At 40.1% G+C, this 15,922-nt stretch overlaps 1 long non-coding RNA gene and 1 pseudogene across 1 annotated transcript; both read left to right on the forward strand.

The window, feature by feature from the left end:
- The window catches only part of LOC125723040 (cytohesin-1-like), a 458,952-nt pseudogene that overhangs the window by 286,767 nt on the left and 156,263 nt on the right, over positions 1–15,922 (forward strand).
- Positions 9,677–10,380, forward strand: LOC125723094 (uncharacterized). Its single transcript, XR_007386739.1, has 3 exons — positions 9,677–9,945; positions 10,147–10,177; positions 10,351–10,380. It is a non-coding gene; the product is annotated as an uncharacterized LOC125723094 (long non-coding RNA).

Here is a 15,922-nt window from a genome sequence, read left to right on the forward strand (position 1 = left end):
AAAGAGATGAGGGATATTATTCATCGACCTTTATCTTTGCTATTTCAGAAATCCGTATCTGCCGGTGTGGTACCTTCTGACTGGAAGTATACACTGTAAAAAAAGGCAAATTCTGTCACAGTTTTTAACCATTTTATATCAGCCAATTTGACTGCAGTATAATTATTTGACATAATGTTAAATGACAGAAAGGTTTTATCAAAACTACATTGCATAAACATATTTTTACGCACAGTTTGTAAAATAACAGATAAACCCCTTCAGTGAAACTGGTCAATTTCTTTTCTGTATTTTTACAGAAATTAAACTTATGGTCATATGCTTTATCTGTAAAATTTTAATGGTTTTATTGTACCAACATGTGCCTTCGTTTTACTAAAATGCAACAGTTGTTTTCTATAATTTTGCTTTCATTAACTTTAATTTTACATTCAGTGTACATAAAATCTACATTGTTTTACTGTCATAAACCAGATATCCACCATAATTGTACTGTGTTGTTGCATATATTTGAAATGGTTTGCATAGAGCTAAGGTTATAAACATAAAAAATGACTTAAAATTAGAAAATATAGACCCTATATTATAGGGAATATGCGAGTCATCGAATTGATAATTATTGATACAATTATTTTATTGCATAATTAGTTACAGAATGCCTAATTCGGAGAAGTAAGTAGATAAAGCAGTTGCCATAGCTCAGTTGACAGCGTCTATATCTGAACATGAACAATCAGGAGCGTTTATAGTGTACGCCTAGTGATTTATAAATTCACAAAAAGTTTAGTTTGTGTTGGACTGCACGCCACCGGTCGAAACTCGCAAATTCCAAGAAGACAGTGGAAAGTTTTTTCTATATAAAGACATAAAAATTTGCAGTTTAGAACTGATGGGATAATCTGAAAAATAATACTAATACAAGCAACTACAGAAAAGTACCAAAGAACATCAAGGTACGTATATTTAGACTTTTCAAAACCTAGTGGTCTATGCTTTGCTTGACAGTGCTGCTGTCAGTTGATACCGTGTCCTAAAACTGCGTGTGCATGGATGACAAAGGAAGAGGCCATTGGAAATCGTAGAAGTTATCAATCTGATAATTCGACGAAGAATAAAAGTACAACTAAACTCATAGGTCAGATAGGGACCGGGTGTCACGATCGGGGGGTAGCAGACGGGCGATCGTGCGGGTAAGGAGCAGGCAGGCAAGCGGGATACGGGGAAAACGGGGTTTTATTAGGGGAAACCGGAGCAGGACGGGAAACAGACATTGACAACATCAATGACGGACCAAGGACTCAGGTAAGACACGGACTGAAATAGACAGGACTGAGCAAATGAACTGGATACAGCTGGGTACAATCGGGAGAAAACACGTGGGTAATCAGGGGGCGTGGCACACAGGAGGAGCGGACGAGCCGGGCATGACACCGGGGAAAATTGGTCAATGTAAGTGTTAAGTTATTCTTTATAACTACCGGCTGGTTGCATTGCTTTATTTTGCAGTCATATAGGTAATATGTGGCTGTGAATGAAAAAATTAGCTAACGTGTAATACTAGCGAATCATTTCTAATATTAACATGATATTGAAAATATTTCAATTTAAGAAAGTAAGACCTACCGTTATCCTGTTACGAAATATTTGTTTATAGCTGCAAATCATGCATTACGAAATTAAAAGCAACGTATGACTAAAATGAAAGACAATGTATGCCGCACAGTGTTGTGTATATTTTTGTTATATTTTCCTAAGTGTTTTGTCGAAATTAAATGATGAGAGACTTGAACTATATTTAAGAGGTCTGACATTTCTGAACACCAATGATACGAACTGTGCATATTATTTATATTTGTAGATTCAGCTGAGAACATAAGAGATTAAAGCACAGACTCACTTTCTTTTTAGAGATCATGGGAGATAGGGAAGGAACTGTTTGGCTCTTTTATTCAGTCTATTCTTAACCCAAGTGGACATCAACAAGTAGTGGAGGCTCTCCAGATATTAGGTGTTGAAGACCTTGAAGACATGAAGTATATACAATCAGGGACGGATTATGGGTTGTGTGGGCCCCTGGGCAAAACGTTCACGAGCCCCCCCACCACCAGCACCACCACCACAACCACCACAACTATAGGGTCAGGGGCCCTGGTAGGCAGAGGATCAAAGAATGTAGGCCCTCTAAAATAGGCAAACGAAAATACATTGTTGATAAGCGTTGCAAATTGTTTTGGGCTGGGGCCCCACGGGCCCCCTGCACCCCAAGGGCCCCTGGGCAGCGGCCCCGCTTGCCCGGTCCGTAATCCGTCCCTGCATACAATTAATGGATCTTCTTGGTGCCCTGAGGCCAGTTGAAGCAAGGAAGCTCATTGGTCGCATTACACCATGTAAGTACACCAATTTTTACCTGTCAGACTTTGCAGAGATGTTTGTACTTATTTCTAAACTGATTACCTTGACTTGTTTTGTTAAATTCCAGGGAATTCAGATAGAGCAATGAAGAACACTGAAGGAGCACTCAGTGACACTAGACTGGACAGCACCAGAGGCGGTTTCAGGGGTCCACAAAGCCCCTTAAGTGACCAATGCTCCTATGGTATGTTACATAAGTGTTTACTGCTGGTGTAGCATATTTGTTTTTAAATATTGGAATATTAACTGCATATTTCAGAGAGTAAAATCAACACTGTGAGTTTGAAGTGAAAACAGTTGGGCACACGAGTCCACTGTTATCTTGTGTTCGCCATAGAACAAAAGACAAAAATGTATTTATAAGTTTTATGTTTTTTTTTCCCACAATAGATGTGTTATCTAGATTAACCCAGAAAGGGGCTCCAAGGTGGAGAAAAGACCAAAAAGTCAAGCAGTGAATCCGAATATTCTGTCTCTTATTTCAAGAATAGCTGACATTGAGTGGAGGAAGCAGCATAAGTTGCACTCAACATCACATGGTTCATCTCAGAACATTGGGGTTATGTATGTACTGTAAGGATGCACTGAGAATGTCATCCTAAACATTTATATGATGATTTACACTGTGTTTTGTCCCAGAGTAACTCTGCTGTCAAAACTCCTGTGTGTTCTCCTGTTTCAATGCTTCAGATAAGACCCTATCCTGGGCTGCATCCAAGCAGATCCACACCACCTTCACAGTGCCCACCCTTTACAGCTGGAGAAATCATTTTATTTCAACCAGTTCCTGTGATTAACTTACACAACCTGTCAGAGGTCAAAGAAAGATTAGCTTTCAAAACAGGAAGATGAAGTATACAAAGTATCCAAATTCAAAAAAGAAGATAGAAGTAACCCATCAAACTACATGCAAGTTTACCTTGCATTACTAGAAAAGTAATGGAAGCTATAATCTGACCCAAAATGCTAGGCTACCCTTGGTGTGTATGTTGATCCTGCCATGTCCCACTCTCACAAGCGTGGGTAAGCAATTGAAAAGGCCAGTAGGATGTTGGGTTACATCTAGGTGTGTGGAGTTTAGGTCAAGGGAGGTGATTTTTAGATTATACATTTCTTTGGTAAGAGCCCACCTAGAATATTGTGTGCAGGTTTGGTCACCTTACCTTAAAAAGGACATTGCTGGCTTTGAAAGGGTTCAACGTAGGGCTACAAGAATGATTCCTGGTCTTAGAGGAATGTCTTATGAGGAGAAGTTAGCTGAGCTGAATCTATTCAGCCTTGAGCAAAGGAGACATGATCCAGGTATGTAAGATTCTAATAGGTTTATTTATTTTCCATTACTGCAATATGTCACAAATGATTATATAACAGAACAGATGAAATTCTACCTACATCTCACTTTCTCCCAGGGATTCACTATCCCAGTGAAATTCAATACAGTCAATATCTACTGAGATGCTTGATATATTTTCTTTTTCATTGCATTTTTGATGGACACAGAGGACATAATTTGGCTGAGACAATATTTGCTTGAAATTTTAATTTTATAATAAATACAGTTTAAATACAGTCTTAAAAATCCATAATTGTCATGACAGCGAAAAAGACTGCAGGTCATTACAGAAGCCCAGGGTGATGTTTTCGTCTATGGAGGTCTTTGCTGGCTGTCGCGACCAGTATCTCTGTCTAGGCCAGTTGTGGGTCTCATATCCAGGCAGGCAGAATGGGTCCTTATGCCTGTTGGACTCCCTGTGTTCCTGGGTAACAGGTTCCCTCCAAGATGACAGGTTAGACAGAACTGGGGCTTCTTCCTCCCTGTCATTTACGTTCTGGACCACATGTTGAGGCTGAGGCTGCACACTGAGATGAATTCGCATCCTCAAAACCAGTTTATTTTGCTGGCCTGTTGCACAGAAACATTTCTCTTTATTGTACATTGTAATATGATTACAGCAACTATTCTGCTGTTATTCAATCAGTGAGAATCATTTTCATAGTGCCGACCAGTTTTTTAAACTCCAATTAACATCAGACTGTCTCCAACTCATGTTAAGAAAAGCTCTGAAATACACACATTTGAATACTGGCTGCTGATGATGTTCCACCCCAACATCCACATCTCCAGTGCTGGTGCCAGCCTGGACAGAGGGAGGTGTTGTGGGTGAAGACCCTTCATCTCCCCAATCAATCACCTCATCCCACTTATTCGAAGCTGCCCAGTACTTGTCATCCATCCAACAAAGGGAAGGGTGAGTGCACTTGATCTTCTGAACATTATAACTGATATTTTTTGTATCTTATCATTTCACATAATGTCAAACGTTTAAATACAGTTTTGGATGTTCTTAGAAATCCATATTGCTCCCCCTCACGAGAGAGTAAAAGACTGCAGGGCATTACAAAGGCCCAGGATGGTGTTTTCGTTTATAGACATCTTCATTGGCTGCCACAACCAGTATTTCTGTCCGGACCAGCGGTGGGTCTCATACTCAGGCACAGAGAATGGGTCCTTACACTCTGTGGGTCCCTTCTTCCCTGAGCAACTGGCTCCCTCCAAGCTGATGGTGTAGCTGTTGCCAGAAAATTGGTGGCTTATGCATATATTTAATATTTGTATTTCGTCCAGTAAATGTATTTTGTTTCATTTTGTTTCCAACATGTCATTATTTGCAATATTATTTGTAAAAGGTTTAATTTAGAGTGTTTCTGGTAACAGTGACTCCTACTGTTCAGCGGAAAGAGCCACATTTGTGTGATCAAATGACCAAGCATAATGAGCAACAGAAAGGAGGCGAGGTTAGCTAGCAGATTGCAAAAATAGCTAAGAAAAGAAAATAAAAAAGCATTGAAAGACAGAGATGTTATAATGCAGTAATGTCTCCTAATTCTGGTCAGAAGGAGCAATAGTATGATACTGCTTTGCTTTTTCTTGTTTTTATATGTATGTTTGTGATTTTGTGCTGCATTAAACGCAGTAGAAACATGCAGATCATTGACTTAAGACCCACAAATGATTAATGTATGGGTAATGGCGAAAGAATTTTCTAAAAATGGAGTTGTCATGGTAATATTCTTTTATTTCAGTTTTTCATAGTATTTGATTTGTCACAAGCTGATGGTGGTGCAGTGGTTAGCACTGTTGCCTCACACCTCTGGGACCCGGGTTCGAGTCTCCGCTTGGGTTGGGTTTGCATGTTCTCCTCATGTCGTTGTGGGGTTTCCTCCGGGTACTCTGGTTTCCCCCCACAGTCCAACAACATGCTGAGGCTAATTGGACTTGCTAAATTGCCCATAGGAGTGTGTGAGTGTACCCTGTGATGGGCTGGCCCCCCTTCCAAAGTAGGCTCCAGACCCCCCGCGACCCAGTCAGATAAGCGGTTTGGAAAATGGATGGATGGATGAAATTTACAGCAATTCAATGTTTTATTACATTTTTTCTGGCCCCTGCTGCCTGAATTTCTCAGAATTTTTTTCAGAAATTCAGATTTTTTTTTTTAACTGTATATTTCGCAGGATGTTCCTCAACAGATTGGTTCTGTGGACTGTGGGGGCGTGGTACACGGGAGGAGCGGACGAGCGCCCAAGACGATTGTAAGATAGACCACCTTGAATTGTTGGAGGTAACACTTGTGATACAGAGAATGTATTGAAGTATTCCCCCCTCCCCTCCCTTTTATCAGTATGCACTCTGCATGGCCTTGGTGTGTCTTGAGTATTACAAAATGCACCATGAACTGTCTATATTATATATCTATATTATATTTTTATTTAGGCCATAATATGTGATCTTGATCTGTGGTTTTGCAGTGAGTTGGAGGGATTTGACAAAAACATCCTTTTAGAAATGCGTGAGGAAGTAAGTTCTTTTCTTTTTGACAAGTAGTGTATCTGTCAGGTTTGCGATGCAACAGAGAAATTATTATTTTTTTGTTTAATCATTGCATGCTATATAAATTATTATAAATAATAGCTTATTCTCCTTGTGATGTGTGTGTGCCTTAAAGTATTGAATAGAAGTAAAAGCACCTACAGTTTCCTCAGTAATGTATTTCATGAACTGATATTTTCCCAACAAAACCCATGTTTGCATTTAAGCCTCTGTCATGGTTTGTACATAATATTTGCAACAATTATGAAAATTTTGCAGAATATGTACTACAAGCCTCTCCAGTTGCAGCCACACCCATATCCAAACTCACATATAAGGTATATTTGTTTATGTGTGTTTCCAAGGTACCAGCATTCTTACAGAACCATGTTGCATAATATATCCACATATAGGGAATTTCAGTGTGAGTCCTGATGCATTATGCATACTGCTTTCAAATCTGTGATCAAAGCACTGACTGCAAAAAACATGGAGACCATAACGTCTCTAAAAGGTGAAAACTCTACATGTCAAGCGCCCCCTACTGGCTGGCTGCAGTACCATTATTAGCACCACCCATCCCCATGTGTTTCAGTGTTTCAGATTTTCCACATCACTTTCATATCTTGCCATCTGTACAATAACAAAACATTTCTTCTCAATGTATTATTAGTTATGTAATTAATGTCATCTAAAGATGAATGTCATTAATATTATTATTAGAATTAATTTGCATATTTTGAAAATCTATACTTTTCTTCAACACAACTTGCAGCTTCTATCCCAAGCACAATCCACATTTAAAAGCTTATTGACCCAATGATTCTGGTATCACTTACTTTTCAGTAATTTCAAGTAAACATTATCTGTGCTGTATTTGTATGATGAAACCAATCCTTGAGCCCAATATAAAATAACTGAAATAAATACACAGTCATTCAAACTTCAGCACTTTTTAATTTTGTTTTGTATTTCAATAAAAGCTGCAACATCAAATCTGGCCAGTTCTGATCTGCCTGCCATTTTTGCCTAAAAAATAAATGCTGGTGTTATCAAAAACTATGTCATATAGCTATATTCCAGATTTATTACAGCCAAACTCATCTGGGAGCTCTCATTACATTTGGGGAAGATGGTGGCGCAGGAGGTAGTGCTATCACGTAGCAACCAGAGAGTTGCAGGTTCGAGCCCTGGTTTCTCCTCACCCCATAAAAAGTGTCCTTCAGCATAATGCTGAACCCCAAATTGCTCCTGGCGTGCAGGTTGGCGCCTTGCATGGCAGCCTCCGCCGCCAGTGTGTGGATGGGTGAGTGTGAGGCATGAATTGCAAAGCGCTTTCAGTTCTCATAAAAGTAGAAAAGCACATTTACCATCTGTGTTTTGGATTTGGATTGTATTGGTGTGTAGTCAATCGCTCATGTACATGCTCAATCGCAAATCGCAAATAACATTTTCACAAGAATTTGGGAGATTGAAATGCTAATTCTATGGGGGTGTATTCAGTGGGAAAGGTGTGTATGTAGGGCATGTCCCCCCCCCCCCTTCGTGGTGTTAGATATTCTGTTTCCCCCCCTGTGTGTTAAGTAGTGGGGTTGCTCTTGCGTGTTTAATAAAAGATTGTACTACACTGCTTGTCCTGGCATATTGCCTGTGGTTTGGGGGGAGGTTAATCTGTGTGTGTGACCGTGAGTGACGCGACATGTGTGCTACAGTATACATCCAGTGTGTAACTGTATAAAGTAAAACTCACTGTGTAATATAAAATGCAAATGGATACTGTAATATGAAGCATTGCAGTAAGAGGACAATATTACAGTACAGGGCACATTGTTGGATTACATACCTGCTGGCTCTGTGAAATGTTTGAGTGGTTGAGGACATGGTTGTTTTCCCATCATTCGGCCGACCAGCCTCAGCCATTGTAAGGCCATGATTGAGGACCTAAATATATATATACAGAACTATGCAAAATTCTTAGGCAGGCAAAGAAAATGATGTTTAGATTATCCTCGTGTTGGTGTAAAACTATGATATGATGCCTGTCAAAGTGTGTCAGCTTCACCATTTCAGAACCTCTGCTAAAATCATCCCAGTATTTGCAGCGACCGTCCAGTGCAGCCATGCATTTTTAGACTTGGCCACTAGCAGACCTCATACAGCTAGTCAATCTCTCACTGACTTTTAAACCAATATATTTAATTATTTAATTGAGCTGTTGGTGAAATTTAACAAAATCGTGGAACGGCTGATGTGCCCCTGAAGACAAGTTTGGGAACTGAAGCGGTGTTCATCTAGCCATCCAACTAGATATCAGTAACTTTTTAGAAAACAGAAGAAATTATTACTAGTTTTTATTGTGTTACTCTTAATTTGCACACATTCTAATATTAAATTGTATTTTTTGTTCTAAGCCAAAGTGCACTTGCTACCCAGATAAACAGCTTTAAACATTTCTTTGGACTGCCTAAGACTTTTGCACAGTACTGTACTGTATATGGTAATGCTAAATTTATAACTCCTATCAGTGTTGTGTTTATGGGAAATATGCTAAATTTGCTGATGCAGTCTTCTCAGTTGCCCCTTTGTCCGCCTTACTTACTGTTGCTATGCCTGCTATGTGCTCACTCTGCGTGCCTTAATTATATTATGGGGTTTTATTATTAATTTATTCATTATCATTGTTATTTTTTCAACCTCTGTGTGGCCATAATATTTTGGGTTTTATAGTTACAGTCATGTGAATTAATCTATTTTCTCTGTTTTACCATGAAGTATAAGGTGTGACGGGGATGATTTTGTGGACATTGGAGAGCAAGATGTTTACCTTTTGTTCCCCAAAAACCTCAGACTGAGGAAATCCCTAATTTCCATTTTAAAACTAAAGGCAAGTAAACTGTCTGTTTGATAGCAAGCTCTGTGTTTTTTGTGGTTTCACAGACATACTGCTGTCAGGTCATGGTTACAGAATATATCATATTTAGTTTCATGATCTTTCCCTCAATCAGTCTGGAGTGGAAGCAGAAGACTTCCTAAAAAATAAGCAGGGAAATCAGCGGCAACACCTGAACAAAAGAGATTCAGTGTAAGTATCACACAGTCCTGGAAATAGAAACTAAAGTGGACAGAGCTGTTAAAACACAGACAGCGCAGGTGGAAGTAGAATCAGCAGAATAAGTGGTTCTCACATCAGAAATACTGCTACCATTCATTCTGCTCATTCTATGTCCACCTGCACTCCTCTGTATTCTAACGTTTTTGTTACAAAACTAATATCTTTCTTTTTTCTACACGTCTCCACCAGGCTGTTGTAAGATCATCCCTGGGTGCATCAAAAATGTGTACCACTGCCTGCAAGGGAGCGGAAATTGACTGGAACCCTGTCATAAGCAAAATCTGTACCTCATAAAATTGTTTAAAATCAATATTTCTAATCAAATAGTTTAATTTCTCTATTTTACTTTTTTACCACTTAAAGCACAATGAGGGCTTAAAATTTCAATTCACAAGGTAAAACACCAAATAAAGTGTTTTAACAGAATATTTAATGTAATTTCAAGGTCACAGCAGAGTTGCCCTGCAGCCTCGTCGGCAAAGAGCAGGAAATTCTGAAAAAAGCCTTAAAAATGCTCCGAAACAGGAGGGAGGACCTCCGAAGGTCAGGAAAGGTAATACATACTGTACATAGGGAACCTGCAAGCAAGTTAAAATTATTCAGTCCCTTACAATCAAATTAAATCATGAATGTAATGTCCGGAATACAGACCTAGTCAGCCAAGGCTGAATAATGTTCCTGTTCATGTTCTGCTTCACTTTCCTGGCTTCTCATGTCGTGGCAAAACTTCATTTCTATTGATTCCATTGTCTAGAAGAGAGAAGGACTTCAGCTTCACTCCAACAGTGTGTAGCTTTTCTGTATTTATACCTTATGAGTGTGTAATATATATAGTCATACATTTCATAATTTAGCTTCTAAAATATTGTGCAATCACCAGCCCAATTGATATTTTTGCCATCTTAATCCTCTCAGGATCAGTACAGTATATTTGCAAACATATTTTATGTCTTTACAGACATGTAAGACTGCTGAAAAAAGGTTGGAGAACAGTGGCCCTTGGAGGTAAAATGTGTTTTTACATTTTCCCAGTCCTGCTGCATGATTCACTGTACTGCAGTGTCAGGTTTCCCATTGCCCAGCACACCTCATTTGGCTAAAGAACTTGATGATGTTACGATGATCAGTGTGTTTGTGAAATCAGTGTGAAATTTATTATGAACACAGTATATTAATCTGCACAATGTAGCAAAACAGTCTGAAACGTAACTGAGATACAGAGGTTATACACTGATCAGCCATAACATGTGAAGTGAATAACATTGATTATTTGGTTACAGTGGCATCTGGCTGTGGGGGGGTTATACAGGTCCTTCTCAAAACATTAGCATATTGTGAAAAAGTTCATTATTTTCTGTAATGTACTGATAAACATTAGACTTTCATATATTTTAGATTCATTACACACAACTGAAGTAGTTCAAGCCTTTTATTGTTTTAATATTGATGATTTTGGCATACAGCTCATGAAAACCCAAAATCTCAAAAAATTAGCATATTTCATCCGACCAATAAAAGAAAAGTGTTTTTAGTACCAAAAAAGTCAACCTTCAAATAATTATGTTCAGTTATGCACTCAATACTTGGTCGGGAATCCTTTTGCAGAAATGACTGCTTCAATGCGGCGTGGCATGGAGGCAATCAGCCTGTGGCACTGCTGAGGTGTTATGGAGGCCCAGGATGCTTCGATTGCGGCCTTAAGCTCATCCAGAGTGTTGGGTCTTGCGTCTCTCAACTTTCTCTTCACAATATCCCACAGATTCTCTATGGGGATCAGGTCAGGAGAGTTGGCAGGCCAATTGAGCACAGTAATACCATGGTCAGTAAACCATTTACCAGTGGTTTTGGCACTGTGAGCAGGTGCCAGGTCGTGCTGAAAAATGAAATCTTCATCTCCATAAAGCTTTTCAGCAGATGAAAGTGAAGTGCTCCAAAATTTTGATTTCCGAATGACAGAAGCGCCTGACCTGGGCTACAGAGAAGCAGCACTGGACTGTTGCTCAGTGGTCCAAAGTACTTTTTTCGGATGAAAGCAAATTTTGCATGTCATTCGGAAATCAAGTACCCACAGTCAGTGATGGTCTGGGATGCCATGTCAGCTGCTGGTGTTGGTCCACTGTGTTTTATCAAGGGCAGGGTCAATGCAGCTAGCTATCAGGAGATTTTGGAGCACTTTTTTATGAGCTGTTTGCCGAAATCATCATTATTAAAACAATAAAAGGCTTGAACTACTTCAGTTGTGTGTATTGAATCTAAAATATATGAAAGTCTAATGTTTATCAGTACATTACAGAAAATAATGAACTTTTTCACAATATGCTAATTTTTTGAGAAGGACCTGTGCAGTATATAATGTTATATATCAGGCTTCCCCAATTCCAGTCCTGGAGAACCAGATTGCAAGGACCTGTCAAATACACCTACTAAACCTGGCAATTGGCTGGTGAGCTGAATAAGGTGTTTGAGTATTAAAATCTGGGTGCAGACTAGGCCTGCAGGACTGGAACTGGGGAATCGTGGGGAATTGAAAGTTACCATCACCAAAAATAACTTTTATTTTAAAGTTTCATGATGAAATTAATTTGCTCATCAGGATGTTCTGTTTGGCAAAGTATTCCAGTACTTGGGTTTTAAATTATCCATCGTAAATCTTTGTCACCAGATGCACAGGAATCATCCCGCTAAAGCAGAACTACACTGTGATCGTATTAAAGGGGTGAGTCTGCACACAGCATCGGTTGCTCCAGCATCCACAGTGTCATTCTCCCAAGTTACTATACAGCAATTAACAATCACTGACAGCCGCTAGTAATTAAATGCCTAATAACCATCATGTAGTGATTGAAAGTGATTCAGTCTCAGCCATGGCAAATGTAATCTTATGCATAGCTATTTAACAACAATAGTATTCCCAGATTGAGGTGAGTACGAGTACAATCTTTTCATAGCTATTTCCTAGCATGGAGTATGGCGTAAGAGGCAAGTTTATGCATGCAGACAATTGCATATTTCAACTGATATGGGAATGCCACTTTGGGGCCAATAACATGCTGACCTCAGTAAAATTCCAGAAGATATTTTTCAGCCTGGATACTTCTCTCCCGTGTAGTAGTTCTCCGCTTTACAGCAACAAGAACTTAACATACATGATGGCACATAAATGTGATCTGCTGATTTCAGATCTGTAAGCATAAATTACCTTTGTTGTATTCCCTGGCCTTCAGGCTAATTGGAGTTGCTAAATTGCCCGTAGGAGTGCATGTGTGCGTGAATGGTGTGTGAGTGTGCCCTGTGATGGGCTGGCCCCCCATCCTGGGTTGTTCCCAGCCTCGTGCCCATTGCTTCCGGGATAGGCTCCGGACCCCCCGCGACCCAGTAGGATAAGCGGTTTAGAAAATGGATGGATGGATGGTATTCCCTGGCCTTCAGGGAATACTTTTGGTTTTAGCACTGTTCCCCTGTCGCTGCAGATACTTTGGCATGCAAGCCAATAACTCAAAAACCGTTCGACGAATCCTTTTCAAACTTTGTACAGGTATTGGTGAGGAACTAGAACTGATTTAATTTTGAAACAGTCCCAAAATGGAAGCAGCGCCACATAGTGATAATGAAAAAAGCAGCAGTTTTGATGCTTGACCCTGCTAAGACCATAATTCAATAACCGTTTGATGGATCTTTTTCAGTCTTTGCAGAGGCATTATAGGGGGCTGGAATGGAACTGATAAAATTTTGAGACAGCTCGCCAGCAAATATGAAATATGGCTCTCAGGAAATATGAAAGAGCTTTGTGCGTGGAGATGTGATCTTTCCACATGATTTCAAGTGAAAACATGAAAAGTCATCTTTAAAACGAAGGCTTTCGCTATTGCAAATGTCACACTATTTAAGGTCTCAGGAAGTCTAGGGGAAGCAGAAATATATAGTGCATATAGCTGTGTCTCACATAAAAAGGTTGTGCATACTCTGCTCATATTGTTCAAAATGGAGTAACACTTTGCCATGAATTTTTAATTTTAGTATGAGCCCATATAGTTAAGTCTTGACTGTTTACACATAAACGCTTAAAAAAGATATAGCTGAGGTCCTGGATTCAGTCTCCTGCATTTTCTCTCTAACCCCCTCAAAGAATTTCTTGCAGGGATTAATTCAGTATGTTTTAACAACATATAAAAAGACCAGATGAGTTAGGAGCAACACTTTACTTGAGGGGGCACAAATAATGTAGTAGTACATCCATCCATCTATTTTCCAAACCGCTTATCCTACTGGGTCGCGGGGGGTCCAGAGCCTACCCCAGAAGCAATGTGCACAAGGCAGGGAACAACCCAGGATGAGGGGCCAGCCTGTCGCAGGGCACACACACACCATTCACTCTCACACACACACCTACGGGCAATTTAGCAACTCCAGTTAGCCTCAGCATGATTTTGGACTGTGGGGGGAAACCCCACGATGACATGGGGAGAACATGCAAACCCCACACACATGTGACCCAGGCGGAGACTCGAACCCGGGTCCCAGAGGTGTGAGGCAACAGTGCTAACCAGTGCACCTGTCAGAGTTCGCTGGTTAAAGCGGGTAGTGCGCACAGGCTGACAAGCGGGCAGGAAGCAGGCAAGCAGGCGGAGTACGGGGAAAACGGGGATTTATTCGGGATCGGGACGGAGCAGACAGCACTAAGACTAACTAACATCAATGACGGACCAGAAACTAAAGCAAGTCATGGACTGAAATAGACGAGACTGGGCGAAAATAAGTGGACACAGCTGGGCAAGATCAGGGAAGCACACGTGAGTAATCAGGGGGCGTGGCACACACGAGGATCGTACGACCCGGGCATGAGAGCACCACCATGCCGCCCCTGAAGTAGTACACTCTTACTTAATTTATTAATTAACCAGAAAGTATTAGTTATATACTGATCCCACGTTCGTTCATTCTTAATCATAACAGTTACTTTATTTGTTCATCATTTGTACTTGAGTAGTTACTGAGTTATTACTGAGTAATGTGTATTTGAACAATATAAAATATAATAATATATGTGCTATAAATCAACAAACCATTGTCCTTTCCTTTTATCCACTGCAGGGCTGCAGGAAGCAGCATACAGAGGAAATGCCTTGGGCGGGATGGTAGCCCGGATCAGGGCTCACATACTGGCTCACGTGTGGGCAATGAAGAAGTAGCACTTCACGTGTACGGGAGAAAAACAGCAGCCAGAGGAATCCTATGCAATCTCAGTGAGAATAAACTCCCCAGACCCAGGACTGGGGCAGGAATTGCAGGATTCTCCTCTAGCATTTATTTTGGCATACTGTATTTATTGCTATTATCCTTGGTACATGTTTATATTTGCCAATAATTGAAATTGAAATAAACATGATTATTATTCATCCATCCTCGTACCGCATATCCTGGAGACGAGGGCCTGGAGCTTATCCCAGGTAGCATAGGACACAATGGTATACTTTTGGATGGGATGTCAGTCCATTGCAGGGAATGCACTCACTCACACACTGTGGGCAATTTAGAGATGACAGTCTATTATTATTAGGATACCTATAGTTTTTAGTAGTTTTCACTATTATTATGCTTTTTGCCATGGGAGTCTATGGCAGCCCATAGAGCTGATTGGCAACTTTTTTTAAATTTGGCACATCGATAGAGGTCAGTTCCAACTATTCATACCAAATTTGGGTTCAATCCATCCATCACTCTAGCGCCACCCACAGGCCAAATTTCAAGAAATGTTGTTGTCTTATTCTGTTTCTTATCATTGTATGATTATGCTATTTACTTTTAAGTATTAGCATTACCTGTCTTGGTGACATCCCATAATACAGCTCTGATGACCTTATCACATATAAAACACTTTCCACGCAGCACATTATGCTTTATTATCTATTTATTATTCAAACATCAAACTTTGATGACGTCAATGTATATCCCTGACATAAATCACTGACGTGAAGCTATGGACATCATACTTAACTAGCTGACGTTTTAGTATTTTATATAGCATGATGGGTGCAGATCTAACTTAGTGTATAACTTAGTTTCGGCAGTGGTTTTGCTATATAGAGTCCATCGTCATGATCCCATAGTTAGCGGAAGCGAAAATAGTGTAATTAGGACAAGTACTGAAGAAATGTAATGTAATGTAATACCGAACAGCTTTCAAAAATGCGGTACCGCAATACCTTTTTGGCACCGGTATCCCGCGCAGCATCAGTCTGCCTGAGATATTTGATAAAGTGTGGATCTTCCTATACGTGCAGCACGAATAAATAAAAACCTCTGCTTTGTATACTTGACAAATCTGTGTGTGTCATCATACTCAAAACCGCCCCAAATAAGCCACGAAATTAACCATGAATTCTACCCTACTGTGGTACACAGCTTTGCTTCTTATGTTTCTTTCACACAAAAAGTTGCAGGTTGATGACAAAATGTGCTCGCGTCCGGACCAGTAAGTGCAACAGGGGGGCAGAACTGGGGAGGGGGGCAGGATGCGATCGTGCTCGGTT

The sequence above is a fragment of the Brienomyrus brachyistius genome, unplaced genomic scaffold (assembly GCF_023856365.1).
Source record: "Brienomyrus brachyistius isolate T26 unplaced genomic scaffold, BBRACH_0.4 scaffold45, whole genome shotgun sequence".
Taxonomy (NCBI): Eukaryota; Metazoa; Chordata; class Actinopteri; order Osteoglossiformes; family Mormyridae; genus Brienomyrus; species Brienomyrus brachyistius.